Raw genomic sequence first — 15,206 nt, forward strand, 5'->3', positions numbered from 1 at the left:
GTCACCCAGTTCTAGAAAAGTGTGTTTTCTCCAAGGCATTTAATTTTCATTCCTCCAAAACTTTTGTTGTGTGGGGTTTTTTTTCCCCAACCTCTAGGTGAAGTGCCTTCATCATTCATATCTGTGAAGATGTTACATGCCACATGTATGTGTCATGCAAGTTTTTCATGGCTTTCTAAGAAATATGGTTGCCTTTATAAATGTAATTGCATTAAAAATTATGCAGAGCCACCAAGACACAGTTTCCAACAGGTGTTTTTTGTTGTGCAGGGAGGAAAAAGGCCAGGAGACAGCACTGAAAAGCAAGAGGCTATTTTTATTCTTAAACCACTGACCTTTTGAGCAAAGTAGCCTCTAATATAATAGGTCTTATTTTCTCTAGATTGCTTCTGGTTCTATGAGGAATGGTCTCTGCAAAATAGTGTCTGAAAAGATCCACTCTTTTTTCCTTGTCTCTTTAAACAGTTTTAGTCCTTTCCTATTGTTCTTTTTAAAATGTTGGAATATATTATATGCATTTATTGTTGCAAAATAGCTGGCTCTAACATCACTTGCATCTAGAAAAAAATGTGTCTATTTGCAGGCAAATAACTAGTTCTATTTGGATTGTGATGTACTCCCAGCAGATATCTGAGAGTGAGTTATGACTACATCTTCTCTTGTCAGGTTGTATGCTGGTCAACAATGCTGGCACTTTGCATTGGATTGATACAGAAACCCCTAGTAGTATTTTACCATACATCACATTTGTGTTCCTGTTACTATTAAAAATAAATGAATGTGGCAGGAATCAATAAACACTGGGTCATGTTAAATGTTGTCCTGTACAAATCTTTTCAGTCTTGTGTCTTACCATGGCCAGGGTTTTGGGGGGTGGGTGCAGGGCCACACAGCTGGATGAAGGGTGGTGGCACTGCACAGAGGTGACACTGAAATCCGTGGCTGCCACTGTCCACTGCTGTCGGGGAGAGCTGTTTATTGCCATCAGCTTGGCACATTTCCTTGGTCACTTTCTGCTATTTTGAAGTTATTTACCTTGCTAGTGACCCTCTTCTTGAAATACCTATTTGTTTTCACACTCCTGTTGAACCAGATATCAGACAGTTGAATCGTGAGAATGTTAAAGTTTTATTTTTAACAGTGCTTGCATCCTCCCCCTGCTACTTTTCCAATGTGAGTCCCACAGTTTTCTTCTGCAGCTGTGGGGGAGGCTTCTCCCCACTCACACTAACATTGCAATTGAATGAAAGCCAGGACATTTTCACTTGTCTGTTAAAGTGCTGTGAACTTTTTTGATTCTTTTGCTTCCACACACACACCCTCCCCCATGGAAAAGATGCTATCGAGGTCTTGGATTTTACTTTTTTTAAAAAAAATTTGCCACTTCTTTAAGCATTTCCTTTGCACCAAGAAGTGTTTAGAGCATGTGGAGATGACCTAAGGAAAGCAGAGGTTTTTTTCTTCTGAGTGTGCTCCTCAATAACGATTAGCAGGGACAGCTTGAGAAAAAGCTGGCCATCGGCCATCTAGCTGCCAAGGACTTGTATTTTCTCAGAACTCTGACTGAACTTTCTCTAAGCAAATATGTTTGCAGTAATTGTTATCTTACAGCTATTTAGGGGTCTTTTTCCTCCCCACCTACCTAAAGGGATATGGCTAAATATACTTGCACTGACAATTCCCATGACTCTTGAGAATGCATCTGATATCAGAGGTTGCACTAAAATTCACAAAGTAGTGTGACAGTGGAAGAGAAGTTAGTAAAAATTGGCTCCACTTTACCACATAATTCTGTCTCTGTGGAGTGCTTCCACTTCAGAGAATTAGTAAAACTCCCATCCTCTTTTACAAAGTGTAGATAGAAAATTTTATTTTAAAATGTGTCTTGTGGAAAGAGGATAATTTTGTCTGTATGTTTGCTTATTTCAGACAATGCTGGAGATGCTAATTAAGCTACACTAGGCTAGCCACAGTCAACAGCAATTCTCATGTGGTGGTAAACCCGGTCAGTGCCAGCATGCAGGTCTGCTCCTTTGCTGAACACCCAGTCCTGTTAGAGGTGAGAGAGGAGAGAGGTTGTGGTTCCCTGTCTTAGCCAACACCATGGAGACTGATTTAGTAGGAGGGAAGTCAGAGTGTGGTTGGCTAGTCCCAAGGTTTTGGGAAAGTTTTAATCTGGCTGGCTCTGAAAAATCTATTGTACAGGTGGCTGGTGAGAAGCATGGAAAGACCCTGTAGTCCAAGCTAATGGACCTCTGAAGATCACTTGTGATTACATGCAGCTGTTCTTATTTCCTTTAATTTTGACATTAGCTTGTACCTGCTGAGTGTCTTGTGCTAAAACACCTTGGAGTAGCAAAGTCGAAATGGGAGGTATAAACTAGAGCATGTAAGGGGGAGGAGATCTTGAAACAGTAGAGTCAGTGCATTTAAACAGAAGTGTTTCTGTGCCGGAATGTGTCCCTTTTTTCCCAGCTGTGTCAGTCTGCTTAATAAAAGTACTATCTCCCCTTACAAGCCTTGCCCCTCTGGTACAGATGTTACTATTTAGTAACTTCCAGAACTGTGGACTTAGAGCATTTTCCTAGTCCCTGATGTCCCATGAGCTATGAAGCATTGCTGCTGCGTGATCTTTCAAACACTATAACGCTGTATGCAGCACAGATTTCTCAGCTGAGAAATCATCATCCAATTTAGCAAAGAAGCAGCAGAAGGGATGGCACTATTCAGAAGAGGTCCCCTTTGCCCTATAGAGCTGGTGGTGGTGCTGTGGCAGGCAGGCTGGTTTTGTTATGCTTATCTATTAACAGGACACAACAGCAGTAGGTGAGAGCAGACCGGGGCTAGCACAAGAATTCACCACAGCACAGTGGTGTGGGCTCTAGAGTGCGATGGACAAGTTTACCTAGCACCCTGGGAACAGTGGCCACTGGCACTGCCGCCCACTGCTGGAGGGGACCGTGACCAGGCACAGCATCCTGCTGATGGGGAAGAGCTCGGGAGTCGGCTGGGGCATCTGATGCAGAAAGCTGAGAGTGGGAGCCTAGGCATTCATGCATTTTGGGGATACAATACGGAGCCATGACCACTGTCTGCAGGCTTTGCCTTTGTTCCTGAGAGAGGGGGTTCAATTCACATCTATCAGGATGCTGGACAGAGGGAGCACAGCCATCTTCCATCCAGGCTTCTCTTTCAGATCAGAGCATTACACAGGTAGATATGGGAGCTGTGTGAGGGATGAGCCAGCAGCACTGCAGTCAAAACCCTGCCCCGGGAAGTACTGAATCACAGTTTTGGAGCAGCACCTGTTCAAGAACTGCAGATTGAGCTGGAGTTGTGCAGAAAGAGGGCATTTTGCCCCATCTTCAGCATTAGTGGTGGCCTGGTTGAGGTGTTTGCTTGCCTGGACTGCTGGCTGATGTGGCATTCAGAAGTGCTCATCTCTTAGGTGTTTGGTGTTAGGGAGGAATCTGCTCTGTGAACTGAGGGTGTGATCTGTGGGTGCTACAGCAGTACTGTGATGCAGTACTGTTATGTCTGCACCTTGTGAGCACTTAAAAGTTCAAAATCCTCCAGTGCACAGAAGCAGTGAAAAGAGAAGTTGTGTGTTTGTTTTTTTTTTTTTTTTTAAATAAATTAGGATGGTGCTGCATACAGGAAGGGGCAGGGGTTGTTTCCACTTCCATGGCAGCTCTTGCAGCTGGAGCTGGCAGGAGTGGGATCTTGTTCTACTTTGGTACAGGGCAGTCATTCATGCATCTCCTGTCTCCCAGGAGTGCCCAAGTGCCTCACAGCTGTGAGCACAGGCACATCCCAGACCCAGCTACATGGGGTGGTGATAGCACTGCCATTGCGGGTGAGCTTTACAGAAGACTGGGTAAGAGAAAGGCTCCTGGGGGTGTCTGTTGGTGTAGACAGACTTTCCACCCCTTATAGGGTGAACCAAATGACCACCCAGTCCTCACTGGCCACCCCTGTCTGTAACTCATGTCCCACCTTCCTATCACAAATGGCTGGTTTTGTCTCAGTTTTATTCTCGCATCCTTTCTGCAGTGATGCTGTTTCACAGTGGAGAAAAGCTGCTTTTGAAGCCAAGCCCCAGGTATCCTGAGGAGAGTGCTCAGCACCGGGCACACACGCCTCCATGGGAGCCCATGCAGAGGCTGGCCACCCTGACCCTTCAGGTTGGGTCATCCCTTCCCTGGCAGAGGATGTCGCACTATTGAAGTTTATGAAAGTTGACGTGTTACTCTCGCTGTTCCCTCTCACTTGCTCTGGTACAAGAAGGAGCCACATCTCTGCAGTTGCTGTAGCGCAGACTTGGCAGCCACTGCCTGTGGAAAGTGGGAAGACAAAAGCGTCCGAGGCTCCAGTGGTCTCAGCAGCCACGTGTGTGTGTGTGTGTGTGTGTGTTTGTTTCCCTGTGCAGCTAGAGGGAAGCCTGATTTCCAAGGGGAATTAATTTGAAAAAACTGAAATTCGCTTTTCTGCCACCAACGAATGTTATTATTAACATTAGTTAATAATAACCAGTTCTTCTCCTGAAAAAAACCTGCAAAATGAAACTATATAGCACATTTTTTGGAAGCAGAATAATTTAGACTGCAGTACTTTCACCATCAAGCCTTTGTTACAGCTCAGCTAACCTTCCAGGCTCTTTCACTAGCTACTGTTACTGGAGAAAAGATATGTTGCATTTTCCAGTGTACGGAAGGATTCATTCCCTCTGCCAGGACTGACGTAGGAAGGGGTCTATAGTTAAAATATTTACTGTTCCTGAAAGGTGAGTCTTTGAAGTTGTTGTTATTTGTTTGGTTTTTTCTTAAGTAAACTGAAGGAGAGGCAGTTAGAAAAACATAGAAGTATAGAATCTGCTCATAATATAATTAAAACTTACTAACACTGTTCTCATGAGGGAACAGGCTTAGGGTGGTCTGCAGCACTGTAGTAAACCATGGCAGTCCCCAGCTCTCCTGTCCAGTAGTCTGCCAGCTGTTATGCAACATGGCATTACTGCATGTCAGTCAGGAGCATGCAAATTGCAAAATAAAATCGCTGCTATCACACTGTTGCTGTCTCTGGATTTGTTTAACTTGGCTGCATGTCATCTCTCATCAAATGCCTCCATGGGGCAAAGCTCAGCCCCGGGCTGTTTTACAGAGGCAGCCTGTGATGGACCTGATTGATAGCTCTGAAAAACACATCTCCAAAGTCATATTCCTAAAGAGTTTAATGCTTTTACCTGGAACTCAAGACTTTTGCCCACCTACCTGCCACTGCCCACCTCTCACCACTGCTGCTAAGCTGTTGGGGATGAGTCCCAGTGTGCCATCCTGATGAGGAGAACGGCCCAGGATTATCTTTGGCAGCCTCAGGCAGTGTCCTGCATGACCACAAGCATATGTCCCAGCTGCTCTGAGACCTCGGGGTCTGGAGGGGTCTTTGGAGCCTATGGCCAATGTGTTGGGCAGAGATAAGAAAGGACAATTAGTGTGGAAACCTGAAAACAAGCAAAAACTTTTGAAATCCATGAAAACTGCATAACAATTTCATATTTTGTCTGAAAGGGAAAAGAGAAAGAAAAAAGAGACTGACACCACACTTGGCCAAAAACTCAGGCTTGATTAACCTGACAATCATGCTATTTCTAACCACATGCAAAGCACCCAAGAGGGCTTGTTATTTCCCTGTAGCGGTGCTGTAAAGTCTCCTGACCACCCATGGGAAATGCCTGCCTTCATCCTCAGTGGCTGCTGATACCCCAATAAAGTGAGGAAAGTGGTGGGGTATTTTACCCCCAAAGACAGAGAAAATAATTGACATTTTATGTTGGTTATATCTTTGTGTTTTAAGATATGTTGTATTCATGTGAAATAAAAGAGCAACTAATTAAGGTTCTTCTTGAACTTGAATCAAAGTTCAAAGTAAGAAAAAAGTAAGAAAAGAAGATTTAATAGCATTTTTATGGCAGGGAGAAAAACTAGAACCTTAAAACAAGGAGAGAATTAGAGCTCCATGTTGCATTAAGGCACTCTGTCTTGGTGGTTGGTCCATACAGAGAGCGGAAAGTTATTATACAAAATGATTATATGCAGTATGCAAAGGGAATAAAGTGGCAATGATGTCATTGCTCTTTCAAATCCAGTGCAGCGGCTGCTAGTGCATTTGGTAGGACCCTTGAGTGTGTAGCTGGGGCTGCAATGAGGGTGCCTGCGGGTTGCAGGTGGGTGGTCCCTCTCCCTCAAAGGCAGGAGCACTTAGGAGGTGGAGCCCAAATAATGTCAGGGGCTCAGGCATTTGCTGGGTCCTGCCAAGACACAGGCAGCGGAGGCATCGGGAGAAGTGCAGATCCAATGCTTGAAGTAAGTACTGAGAAAATAAGGGATCTCACAGTGTTAGGTTAGGGGGCAATTGGCAGAGGGGTTCCAGGATCTCCTTGGGGATCTACATGCTTTAAGTACCACCATTCTCTGGCATGTACACTGGAGCACAGAGGATACAGCCAAGTTCACCAATTGCCCAGCAGGCTAGTCAGAAAAGTACCAGTAGGTGCAACGGAGCTGCAAAACATTTAACTTCTCCACCCACATAAACAAAGTTTTAATATTCATTGATAAAAGATATCCCAGCAAGGCAAAAGAGGTCATAAGCAGGGAAACTTGGATGAAAGTTGCTCTACACATGACCAAGAAGTTGGTCAGCTTCTTAAACGGGACTAGGGATCCCCGACAGCACCCAGAAGTTGTCTGTGTCAGGGACATGCTGCCAATCCAGGCTGGCCAGGCAAGGTGTCTGCGCCTGGGAAAGGTCTGGTCAGAATGTAATCTTGGAGTGATGTGGCATGCAGCAACAGTGGATTGCTTTTTATGCAAACACTGTACTTCATGCCAGCTTTGACACTTGTCCCAACTTCATAGTGCTGCAGTGGATATACGGTAACACATCACCCCATGCTCCAAGCAAGGGAGAAAATGCCTGTTGTTAAGAGGTTCCAGGGGCTTGTCTTATAAGAAGAAAAAAAGAAAGGAAGAAAAAAAAAAAGAGACATCTGAACAGACATTTAATAGGTGAAGGAAGAGGCTTAAGAGACTTAAGCTCAGCTGTCTTCAGAGAGTTTTCAAAAGCTCACTGCAAACACTTCTGTTTCAAAGCTTATGCTTTTTTATCTGTGAGAAGCTAAACACTGGCTAATTCTTTAATTAGTTCCCAACAAGATGGTTTTCTCTGTAGCCAAGGCTTGCAACAGGATAATTATGTCTTTAGTTTAAAAACAAGTGTCAATACAGAAAGTTGTTTTGATTTTTCTTTCTTCAAATGTTTTATTTCCCCTTCTACTTAGCTTCCCCTTTGTTGGTCTTCACCTGCAATATCGATATTGATTTGAGAAAGGCCGATTACTTAAGTTTTAGCTCCCTGTGCTGCAATCCCAGTGCACGGACATGACAGGGCTAGAGCCAAGCTGGTGCTGTGACCTGTGGTGAAATTGTATGAATGTGGTGTTTGGTGTCTGAAATCCTCCCAGGGCCAGGGAGATGGAGCGCTCTGAGCCATCAGTTGAGTGTCTCAGCTTATTAAACTGTAATAAATAATCAACATACCTGTGGCCCTGGGTGCCCACGTGTGGCAGAGACCTACATTTGGAGCTTCCCAACTTCCTGCCTTCCACCACAGCCATCTACATTTATTTTAGCAAAGTTCCCAGAGCACCAGCTGATGTCTTTCTAGTTGGTCAAGAGCTGTCTCAACCTCGTCAGTGCTGAGCAGACATGAATCTTCTGGGCCTGGGTCCCACATGAACCTTAGCAAGAGGGAGAGGAGCTGCCCGCTCTGGCCCTCTCTGGTCTCCGGCTGTCAGTGCCTGGAGGCAGGATGCCAAAGGTATGACACCAGGCTTACCCAGAGAGATTCAAACTGGCTTCATTCACCCACCAGGAGAAGTTCCTGAGTATTAGGCTACACAGCATGTCCTTGTGGTGAGGGAGTGTGACCTTTCTGCTTAATCCATTGATGCTGTTCCATTTCCAAGGGGATAAATACATTTTCATGGGTTCAAGAGGAAATGTATCTGAACTGGAACATTGTGGGTCAGCTGCCTTCAAGAAAGATTCGGAAGAAAATATTCTCCTAGCAATCCACTGGAAAAAAATAGTATGATCAGAGACCTAGAAAACATGACCTCTGAGGACAAGCTAAAAGACCTAGGATTGTTTCTTCCAGATATAAGGAGAGTGGAGAGAGGACTGAAGGAGGAAGTAAAAGAGTCTTAACATGCAGGAAAGATAACTGCAAAGAATAAGGAAGTAGTTTGTTCTCTATACCTTTGATAGATAACAAATAATGGGACAAAACTGCAGCAAAGAAGTTGCCAGTTAGCTATGAGGAAGAATTCTTATTGCTGGAACACTGAACCACTGGAATGCCTGAAGAAGTTACAGAGATGCTATTGCCAGAGACCTGGTCAGAGAAATGTCTGCCAGGAGCCATGTAGGTAGAAATGATTTTTTTTTCTCAGAGCAGTGAGTAGAGACTGACCAGACTAGATGACATGTCCTATGCCATGGCAGTGTAAATGTGATTTTTGGAGCCTAAGCTGTTGAGGTACTCCATGGAAGGTAAGAGGTTTATGGTTATGGGAACAGTAAAACTCACTGGTGCAGGCCTAGGCCAGGGCTGCCCCTCCTAAAGAGTGATATTCAGCCCAGCACTGCCGTAAGTGGTTGGTTGTCCTCCTTGTGCCGCCTTCTTTCTGGCCCAATGCAGTTGAGGGTACTCAAGCTGCTCGCACCATGCAGCAGGTTGGACATGGTGAGCACATGCCCCAGGAGGACGCTGCAGCCTGACACTGCTCTGTGCTGAGCAATACCCCCCGTTTTCCACAGCAACAAGTATCCATAGCTCCTTTTGTACCCATTCCTTGCCAGATAATTCATGCAGGTTACACATAGCCTATTATTTGATGCCCAAACCTTTTGCTCTAGTGCTAAAGGCTGTGGATTCTTCTCATCTGTTTTCCTGTCTCAAATTCAGGAATTGCAGTTCTGAGCCTGATGCCCTTTTGGTTCTAACCTCAAGGTAGAGTCAAGAACAGATTTAGAGCAGGGAGCACATCCTGCTTTCCCTCCTAGCCAGAGCAGCTATGCAGCTGGTTAAGTTCTTTGTTTTTTAAGAAATGTTGAGTTACAGGTCATCTTCAATCATCCATTATAAATGGAAATAATACTGGGGGACTGGGGCGGGGGGGGCGAGAATGATGAAGTGATGAAGTAATATATAGTGGGGTATCAGAAGTTAACCTTTGGCAGCATATGGGGTTTTGAAGGCAGGAACCTCTGCTCCCTCCCGTAGTTCATGTCATGAGTAAAATGTGCGTGCGTCTGTACGAAAGTCAGCATTTGCTACCTCTGTTGAACATTTTCTCCTCCTTGAAAAGCTGTGCAATTTCTGAGTATATCGTAAGTAAATTCTCAGCTGAGTCATTAATTCTTTCAAGACATTTGAAAGAACTTGAGTTGACTAATGTGATCATAAATTCAAGCAATTGGAATATCAGTACTTAAGCCTAGATGTGTTTATTATTAATATTAAATACCATGGGTGGTTATTGCAAACTTTTCTTTCACTTTTAAAACTGGCAGCCCCTCAAAATTTTATATAAGGTTGGGACCTATAGTATTCTTGCTGCTATAAATATGTTAATACCATAAGCCAAACATTTCCCCCCTTATTGTTAGTGTATTTCCTTTGCTTAGTCTCTGTGAATGTGCCCAGGGAGCACATGAAAATTGTTGGAGAGAGCTTCCTTTCATTCCCCTTGTCAGCAAATCAGAGCCAGAAGATGTAGACAAGGTCATTTTGGAGGAGGTGGGGGCTTCCCCAGCCTCTGCAGGTGGCATGTCCTCTCCAAGATGGCTCAGCACTTTGGAGGGGATGGACTCCGCTGCCATCCCCTCTGGATAGAGCACCTGTGCCAGCACTCTGACCAGCATCGCCCCGTGCAGCAGGCACAAAGGGCAAGTGAATATCTAGGAGACTTCTCCCCTGCAGGCTTAAGACTCAGACAATGTCCATTTGCTGTGTCAGCTGCTGTCCACTGCTGATCTCAGGGACTATTAAGTTTGTGGTCTGTCTCCTGAGAGGTGAGGAACAGGTAAATACAGGTGCTTTTTGCATTGTCCCTGTTCTGCCTAAGGGTATGGTGGGCTGAGCTGGAGAGCATGCCTGCAGGCTATTGCAGCATAAGAACTTCACCTACTACCGCTTTGCTACCGGAATTTGCCCATGGCAGTGAACAAAGACCCAGGAGCATTCCCATTCTCAGTACCACCCCTCAGCTGCTGCATAACTTCGGGCTGCTTTTCCCAGGGATATCCTGCCTGCCCTGTGATAGCCTTGGAGTGACATGTTACTGTAGGGACATGTGGCAGAACAGGACACACAGACTGAAGGTGTGGGCCCAGTGCTGGTGAGTCTGCACATCCTGCTGTTCTGGACATTACTGACATTAATGATGTTACTTGTCAGGTTTAGTGGGGGGCCCAGAGTTGAGCCTGTGGGAACACTGAGTGATCTTTTCTTGAAGAAGGAGTCTTGTAGATCAAACTTAAACTGCAAGGAAGAGGCATCGCATGGCTTTTGTTCGGGCATCATGCAAGACTACAGCTTGAATGCCATTCAGATGTGTACCTGCGGTTTTAAAACACACTTGCAATGGAGAACCTTGTGCAGTTGTAGCCATCTACCCTGTCTTTCCAGAGCACCTGCTGCTCTGCAAGCAGCTGGTCAATGCTTTCTTTCATGGTTCTGGTTGCACATTGGAAGAAATTGATTTCTGCCAGTATTTAAGATGAGATTGCAGTACAAGGCTGCTCAGTGATGTCTCTGTGGCACATGAAAGTTTCCTATTAGAAATGTCTCAGGATGTAAAGCAACATGCTCTTGTAAACTATTTAGTATGACTCCTGGACAGAAAGTAGTAGCAAAGCCATTCAAAACTTTTATTTTTATTCTCTGTGGTTATTAATTGCACATATCAGGGCCTACACTTGTCCTTTCAAGTATTAGAAGAAAGATTACAAGAAAGGTTCAATAAATCAAACATGGAAGTGTTGCCACCAAGTGGTACAAGCTGTGTTAGGCAATGGCTCATAATTTATAGATCACAGTGATGTATCTGAGACATCCTGATGTATTTATAAAAAGACTGTTTTGTTTTGTTTAGCTATGTTTTTATTTTTGTGATGCCTTTTACGTGCTGTGGTGTTAAACAAACATGCTAGCACCCATCTCCATGCAGTCGCGGGGTGTATTACATGCCTCTCAGCTTCTTCTGGAGTGGAGAGGCAAATATGAAGGGTCTTCTGGGTGTATGGGACTGTCCAGGCTGTCTTTGACACAGTCCCCTTCTTGTTGGGATGTGGCATATCCCTCCCTCTGCAGCTTCTGCAACGTATGAGTGGAGAGTGGCCACGCAGGGGAACGTGCTCCCCAGACTCTAAGGACCGGCTGAGGACTGTCTCAGCCCACCCCGGTCATTTCCAGTGCAGCCCCTTCTGAGTGACTTAGACACCTTTGAAATCACCTGCAAATTTAATATATGGTTTTTAATGGCGCTTATGCATGTGCTATTGTGTTTTGCTTTTCAGACAAAGTACTAAGTATGCCGTACTTCAGCCTCATGCTTTCACGCTTTACTTTACTGTGCAGGAGCTGAATGACACTCTTTGCTTCCCTGTTGTTTAGAAAGCCTAGATTAAAAAAAAAAAAAAGAAAATTTTTGTGGAGACAAGACTGAGGCACTTGTTTATTATTTATATTGTGAGGCACACAACATTATTCTTGAGAGATGCTTCTCTCATGGGAACAGGGCTCCCCCGAGCTGCCTGGGGCACGAGGCAGCAGCAGGCGGTGAGGGATATGGACCCTTGAGTGCATGCACCTACACGCACACACGGGTCCCACCTCTGGGCATGCACGTTTAAATCCCAGCACCTGCTGGGGGTCGGGGGCTCTGCAGGACTCACCCCCTGCTGCCCCCCGTGCCCCAGCAGAGCCACCGCCTGAAGAGGCCTTTTCCTTTGGTGGGAGGAGGGCGCTGGCCGCGCAGGAGCCTGGGGAGCTGCAGGTCACAGGGGGCCCTCATGCAGCAGTGGCAGCGCAGTGCTGGGTTGGCCACACGAATAAGTTGAACACCTGGAACAGGTGCCCAACAAAAAAGATTTAGGTCAAAAAAGAGGCTTTTTCAAAGCTGACATCCTTTCTCAGCGGACACCCTTTCTTAGCTTTCTTTCAACAACTTCCTTTCTCTCTGTCTTTGGATAATTGCCTTTTGTTTCTTACAGTGAAAGCCTGAAGTACACTTTTTTCCCCTTTTTTTCTTTTTTTAGCGTTGCCAGTGTTGCCACCATTATCTTCAAACCAAGCAAATGATGGCAAAAGGCAGAAGCAGTCACCCAGCTCCTTTTATCCCAGGTTTAGTCTCTGTTAACTACAAATCACTGTAGAGGAGTTAAATTAATGCAGCTGATCTCCTGAAAGGAACCACTAGAAGGGAATTGGCAAATATATGTGTTAGTGAAACCTGACAGGAGAAAAGGTCTCCAAAAATCTTGCTGCATAACTTCCAAAGCTCTTACAAGTGTGAGGGTGAATATATTTCAATTTTATTTTTTCACATTATAAAGAAAATAAATGTAAAGGAAGATGTTAACCTGGATAACACCTAGCCTTGTTACCCAGAGGGAAAAGATTATAATTAGGATATCAGATCTATTTAAAATGTGTCTTATCAGGAGCAGGGGAACTTACCTGAAATGGCTTATGTTTTACTCTGTTACTTATTACTGTCTACTTACTTACAGTTACTTACTACCATCTACTTACTTAACAGAGTAAGTTTGACATGACCATTCATGAATTCTTTTCCAATATGTTGACGGCTCTTTAGACATCACGTCTGCATATGATTCTTCCACTTATTTTTCCTACTACTCCTTTAAAAAATAATTAACACAGAAAAATCAAGCAGACAATTTGATATAATAATTTCATTAACAGACAAAGTAATTATTTTGGAAATTAAGTTTTCTTTATTTTCCAGTGAGGTTTTGCAGGTGGAATAGGCCAAATCTTTATGTCACAGTTGTTTGTACATGTTTATAGCTGTTGCATATCTGTATATCCATCGCACTTATATTTGTAAGCAGAATATATACTTTTTTCCTCTCTATTAAGTTATTTTTCTTAATGAAGAGATAGAAACACAAATAGAAAAGTGTTATAAAATAAAATGAAACACGAAGGAGTCACGGGACAACTTTCTATGTCTGCAGCTAAAACACTGTCCATCAACAAAGAACAGTTTTAAGCAAGATATTTGACAACTCTTTAGAACCATCTTACTTTTATTAAAACTTTTCAAGGGCCAGGATGCTTTCTAGTTGTTTCTACTTTTGCTTATGGGCTTAACTGTGCCTGCACCGAAGGCGTTAAATCTCTGGTGAATACTGTGCTATATCTTGTTCTCTGACAAAAATGGAAACAAGACAAAACAAAGAAACCCCCCAAAACTCCAGGCTGTTTGGTTGAGCAGTGGGTACATTGTGATGAGCAAAAAGGTAGACCAAATATTATAGAGTTATAGTGGGGTGAGAGCAAATCTGGAGGCAATTGATCCACATTAAAATGGCTGTGAGCAATAGGCAACCCACTAGCAAGAAAGATCTGTCCCCTTATTTCCAAGGTGGCAGGTGACATACGTGGCATGCAGTGTGCTACGTGCCAGGATTGTTATCTTCGGAGATGCATCCTGGTCCTGCTGGACACTGGAAGCAGACACATGCAATCCATCGGGGACGAGGGAGTGAAGGATTTGGTTTGCCACTGCTGACTTATTTACATGGTGATTGAATTAAGTAAATAGTCTTCCAGGCTAACCTCTCCAGGTGTCTGGAAATCGATACCTCCAGAGAACAACCTATGTCTTGCCTGGCTTGAATCACCTCCAGCAGTGCCACTGGCAAGGCCGTGCATGCACACCACGAGAGTGCCCACCTAGATTGGACAGACCAGCCCTGTGATAAAGCACAGCCCCAAGCCCTGTGCTTTTTTAGTCTTACAGAACCGCAAGTAAGGATTAAATCTTGGTGATGATGTCTGAGGAGAAACAAAGAGAAACAGTTTCTGGCCCTGAATGTTTCACTTCATTTAGTTGTTTTTGCAGCCATTTTTTAAGGAAGGGGAAAAATGATGATGGGCATTAAAGCTGCAATACCTAAACTTCCCTCTTTTTTGGTATGTTAGAAAAGGCTCAAGCATTTAAATAATTGAACTATGTGACTAATCTACTGTCAGCCCTGAACTTTAAATTAGTTAAAAATATTTTAAAATATTATAAAATAATTGTCATATTAGAATTACAGGGTGTGAACATTAGCACAAAGAGACCTTTCCACATGCTACTCATGCACACTCCATGAATACGTGTGCCTTGGAGAACCCTCCTTCTGCACACCTGATTTCAGTGCCGTGGCACCTTGCCCTGTGACATCCCCAGGATAACACACAGCGGGAAAGGACACAGACACACAGAGCTGCTGTTAGTTTTTGAAAATATCTCAAATATTTGGAGGTATATTTGAGATATTTTCTCCAAATCTGAAATATTCCTCCAAATATTTGGAGGCTGACATTCATACATTCCTGAGCTTTCTGTTTTTTTCCTTTCCTGTATTAATTGCTTTAGGAAATGTCGCACCTTGAAGTCCCCTACCCAGAAATCTCTTTTTCTTACTTTCTCTACATCATGATCGAAGAAACATCTTTGGGGGTTGCTACTAATTAGCTGTGGCAGTGGCCTGGTTAAATGTGTCACAGGGCTGTCACAGGGCTGCTTCTCCAGTGCTACCGGCACAAGATGACCTTGAAGGTTTTCAGATGCAATGTTTCCTTGGTTGGTGTGGAAAAACTGGGGAAAACAAAAACAGCACCTGCAAAGAACATATGCAGAATCATAGAATGGTTTGGATTGGAATGGACCTTAAAGACCATCTAGTTCCAACCCCCTGCCATGGGCAGGGACACCTTCCACTAGACCAGGTTGCTCAAAGCCCCGTCCAACCTGGCCTTGAACACTTTCATGTGCCACTTAGCCTTTCAGTACAGAGATGCAAAAACCTTTCTAAATCACACGTAATGCTCCACTAGGACTG

This window comes from Athene cunicularia (genome assembly GCF_003259725.1).
Source record: "Athene cunicularia isolate RWA chromosome 5 unlocalized genomic scaffold, athCun1 chr5_part1, whole genome shotgun sequence".
In the NCBI taxonomy this organism is placed as follows: Eukaryota; Metazoa; Chordata; class Aves; order Strigiformes; family Strigidae; genus Athene; species Athene cunicularia.